Genomic DNA, 5,540 nt, shown 5'->3' on the forward strand with positions numbered 1-5,540 from the left:
ATAAAAATCATGGTCTCAAAATAAAAGAAATACAAGACAGCCCTTTGAGAATGGTTGACTGGCAAAATGACATCATTTTGAAAATTTTCTAACATTTTTTTTTTGGTTTAAAACTGTGTGTATAAAATAACTGAAAACAGATAAAAAATATTTTCTTTTTATGTTTTTCTAAGACACTAATATTATATAAAACATAAACAAATCCTCAATTGATCAAAAATTCTAAGAAAACTCCATATCAAATTTATGTGGTAAGAGCTCGTAGGTCAGTGGATAAAGGGCTTAAAGGACATAAATTCAATCCCCAGAACCCAGTTGAAACCAAACAAACAAAGAAAAACCAGCCAACTGTTGGTGTGCTTATACTCTGGGATTGGGTAGGTGGAGCCAGAATCCCCGCCCTCCTCGACTCACTGGGAAGCTGTATTAAAGTCCTCATGGAATATTAAGACAGTGAGAAACTTGTCTCAACAACAACAGAAAAGGTAGATAGTGTCTGTAGCATGTAGAATATCTCATTAAGTGCTTCTCTGTCTTCACACGCATGCACCCAAGTGTATGCATACACAGACATGTCCACCCTCACACACACACAAACAGGTACACACACAAAAAAATGTGTAAGATACACAATGAAAAGACTGAGCTCTCAGATTCGCTCTCATCATGGTTTTATTAGAGGAATATAGTCAAGAGAACGTACACATGGTGGATCCCCCTCTACCATGTGATATAGAGACCCAGCTTCCATGACAGTATGGGAGTTTTGTGTATTTTACTCATCTTCTTATTCCACATATTATTTCATATGTCTGTTCTTTTCAATATCATATGAAATTTGTCATCATTTTTCCTACTGGTTTATTCTATACACATATATGGAAGCTAGAAATGTTGAGAACTTTGATAAAACTTCTTAGTTTCTTAGATAAAAACAGCAATCAAATTAATGTGATTTAGAGAGGATGACCTTCCATAATTTTTGAATACCTAGCTAAGGTGGTATTCGAGCCGAGAGTGTCCTCCTCAAAGAGCGTTTCTTCCTCCTTCTTGCCGCCTTTTGACCTCTTCTCCACACAGTTATATTCTGTTTCAATCATATGTATATATTAATACATAATTCTTAGATTCTGCACATGAGAGAAAACAGGATAGTCACATTTCTGAATTTGGTTTATCATATTTAGCCTGATAATCTCCAGTTTTATCCATTTTATTGAAAGTGACATAATTTTATTCTTCTTTTAAATTTTTCAATGTGTGTATAAGCCACATGGTCTTTATCCATTTCTTCATCTATTGAGGGACATCTAGACTGATTCTGTTTGTTGGCAATTATGGGCAGTGATGTGGATGTCCAAGTATATCTATTGTATATGTACCTAGATTTCTTTTTCCAAAGATTAAAAATGCTTTCAGTTCTGTCTCTGTCTCTCTGTCTCTCTGTCTCTCTGTCTCTCTCTCTCTCTCTCTCTCTCTCTCTCTCTCTGTGTGTGTGTGTGTGTGTGTGTGTGTGTGTGTGCCAACAGAGGGCAGAGAGGGAGTGCTAATGTCTGGAGGTGGAATTACATGTGGTTGTGGATCTCTGATATGGTTGCTGGAATCTAAACTCAAGTCATCTAGAAAAGCAGTAAGTGCTTGTAACCACTGACCCGTTCTGTGATTGAGATCTTAAGGGATGATAATAATGGGGGGGGGGGGAGAAACATACACACACACACACACACACAGAGAAAGAGAGAGAGAGAGAGACAGAGACAGAGACAGAGAGAGACAGAGACACAGAGAGAGAGAGAGAGACAGAGAGAGAGAGAAAACCAGAATCAGAACAGGAAGGAAGGTGACCAGTGAGATGGTGAATATAGGCAAAGTATAATGGCACACAAATATGAAAACACCACAAAATTTTGAACAATTGCTGAAGCTTTGAGAAGCTTGATCCCTGATCTCATTTGTTTGTCTGCTGCTTTGATAAAATACTGTGCTACAGGATGTAGCACATCCTTGAGGGAAACGAAGGCTGTAAACCAGAGACAGGAACACACAGAGAAACCACGAAGGAACCCAGCGTCCTGGCTTGCTCAGCTAGCCTCCTTCACATCCCAGGCCTAGGTGCCTAAGGATGGCACAGCCCAGAGTGTGCCAGACCCTGGTAGATTATGTAGCATTCAAGAAACTGTCTCCCAAACATGGCCACAGCAAAACCTAATTAAGGCAATTCTTCAGCTGAGATTCCTTCTTCCCAGGTTTGTCAAATTAACGATGAAACTAACCAGGTCAGTAATATTAGAAGAAATAAAATGTTGCTAAATTCCAATAAAAGTTCACAAATTTCATAGGTTTTTACCACTCTTGAGCTAATGATGAAAAATACCTTTTCATCTGTTTGTCATGGCAATTTTGATAGAGAGCTTAATGATAATAGCTACCCACATTGAACCCTAATTATGTGTCAGGCTTTGAAATAGGTAATCTCTGTACATTATGCTCAATGTACCCAGAAGCTTGTTTTGCTTCCAGTGGAACCTATGACTCAAAGAAGCTCCAGAAAATAGTCAGTGGCATAAAATATTAATACAATGGAAAAATTTGGTCTCCTAACTCTCTGATCTAGAAGACTTTGTAGAAAAAGAAAAGTAATTTTTCTCTCTGACCTATATATAGTTTTTACTTGAGACTTCCTGTACCAAAAGTAGAATAATAGCAGAAAATAAACATGCATATATTTCATGCTCACATAGGAAAAGCTTGTGGAAATACTAGTGCCTGTCAAATATATGATTTGAATGACAACTTATACACAGAATCTTTGACAAAAAACAATACATTCGGGGGGGGGATTTAAAAACAAGAAAAGTCTTGAGTCGTAAGAGCTGGCATGAGGTAGGAGATCAGGTACAGAGCACAAAGGGCTAATTGCTCAAGTGTGTTATTCAGACATGCCTGATGCCTTCTACAGTCCGGATGTGCTGGAAGCAGCCTTCTGTGATCAATGTTTGTCCTTCTGGACAGCAAGAAGACAAGGTTCCTTCTGTCAACATTTTTTTTGCCCTCAAGGTAAATGGAGGGAATGCAGAGAGCTTTTCCTGTGTCTGCACTGAATTGCCTTTAGCTAAAACTACCCCTCCCAACAGTGTGGCATATTTTGATCCTTGGCATGAGAAACCGAGCTTAGATCCCAGAGCTCACACAAAAACTGTAGGGTGTGGCAGTGCTGTAGTGCTAGCCCTTTGGGGATGGGTGCAGGAGAATCACAGGGCTCGATGGCCACCAGCCCAGCTCCAGGTTCAGTGGGAGATCGTGTCTCAAGGGAACAAATTGAAAAGTGGTACAGCGGAACACCTGAGATCCTCAACTCCTGCCTATGCACAGACACGTGCACATGCCAGTGAACATATATCACATACAGACACACATACAAAATCCATGCACATACATACACACGTCACATGGATGACTATCCAAAATAAAAACACATTGCCATTTCAGGAAGAATATGAGTTCACTTAAGAATAAAGTTGTCTTTTTTTTTCTAAAGATAAAGTTTGATTTCTATTTCCTCTGTATTACAGGAGTCCTAAGCCTCTTCCAGGCTCTATATTTTAAGCTGATTTAGGACTCAGTCCTTAATTTCATAAATATTAAATGAAGCTTCTGCAAGGCTCTAGGCACTAGTCTGGGCCCTGGGATACACCCATGTATAACACTAACTAGGTCTCTGGCCTCAGAGAGCTGAGGTGTTATTGTCAATTGCTACCAGACAATAAACAAGGGGCAAATACAATAAAAAGCTGACTTCAGAGAGCAAGATGAATGACCTTAATGAAAACAGTGATTAGGAAGCAAGAGACGCTTTAATAATTGAGATGTTGCAATTAGGTGAAGCTAATTTTAAGTTCAAAAACATGTTTTTAAAAAGCAAAGTGTGTTTGCTTTTCTTCAATAAAAATCGCTAAATGTTTCACTGTAATTCTCTGTTATTGAGGTAAATATCTTATATGGGAGTTTGATTATGCTCCTGTTTAATTTCATTCTCTCTACTGGTGTGTTATTTGCTTAAAAATAGAAAATTCTAGCTGTTGAGGAGGGGAGACAAGCTTTCTGGTATGGGCCCAAGCTACATATTCCCTCTTTGACAGAGTTAGGAGCACCGTTGGAAATTCACTTCCAGATTAGGTTTCAATTGTCCCTTTCAATTAAACTCAGTAGTTAAAGTTTCCCTATACTATGAAGGTTATAATATCAGAAATATTTTAAGATATATGCCTTTTCATTAAATATAATGATATAAAGGTAATTTTCATTGTCAAAAGACTTTGGAAAACGTTAGGGTTTTGAAAAGCACATCATCTATATATAAAATATCATTAAATTCATACTCATTATAAACAGCTGCTGTATCATATATGTCTATTTAAATTTCATACTGTTTTCCCATGTAAGACAAAGTATTCAATCAGCTTTGAGTACTCCTGTAGTAATAGGGGTGGCAGGGCTGCGTTCTCAGCATCCCCGGCCGCCTGCCCGGTTAGCTTATGCCCAAAATAATTACACAGACACTGTATTCTTTTAATCACTGCTTGGCCCTTTAGCCCTAGCCCTTATTGGCGAATCCTGTTATCCCGATCAACCCATCTCTAATAACATGTGAGAACCGGTCTTACCGGGAAGATTCTAGCCTAGTCCATCCTGGGTAGGAACTTCATAGCATGCATCTGCCCAGGAGCCAGGAGCATGGCGTCTCTCTCTGAGGCGCCTCTCTCTGGCGTCTGCTCCCGAGAGAGCTGTGGAGTCTCTGACCTCACTTCCTCTTCCTCCCAGCGTTCTGATCTGTTTACTCCTCCCACCTATCCTCTAACCAATAAAATGGGCCAGGGCAGTGCCTTTATTAGCCAATGACCTTCCTCCATCATTTCCCCTTTTTCGGTTTAAACAAAAAAAAGGCTTTAACATAGCAAAATTACGACACCCCCTGTCTCCCTCCCTCTCTCCCTCCTTTGGGGCATAGCGCCTCCCTGCCCAGCCTGCTAGGACGCTGGGACCGAACCTGGAGGACAAAGGGGTGGCCGGTAGCTCCTTTGTTCCCATAGCCTGCCCTCAGCGAGCGGGGTGGGCCCTTTGTTCGCAAGCTAACCAAGCAGCACGGAGTTTCGATCTGGGCACCAAGTGAAACATCATTGTGGTGAGTGAGTGCTGCGGCAGCTGGGAACATACCTCAGCCCGCCCACACTTCCAGGCCATCCTACAGAGGCTATACTGCCCAAAACGCCTCTCTATTTCTATCCCATTCAGCTTACATCCAGATCCCCACACCCCCTGTCTCCCTCCCTCTCTCCCTCCTTTGGGGCATAGCGCCTCCCTGCCCAGCGTGCTAGGACACTGGGACGGAATCCGAACCGGGAGGACAAAGCTTTGTCCGGTAGCTCCTTTGTTCCCATAGCCTGCCCTCAGCAAGCGGGGTGGGCCCTTTGTTCACGAGCTAACCAAGCAGCAAGGAGTTTCGATCTGGGCACCGAGTGAAATATCATTGTGGAGAAACA

The sequence above is a fragment of the Microtus oregoni genome, unplaced genomic scaffold, assembly GCF_018167655.1.
Source record: "Microtus oregoni isolate MIOR12 unplaced genomic scaffold, Mior012 000010F_ref0000083, whole genome shotgun sequence".
NCBI classification, from domain to species: domain Eukaryota; kingdom Metazoa; phylum Chordata; class Mammalia; order Rodentia; family Cricetidae; genus Microtus; species Microtus oregoni.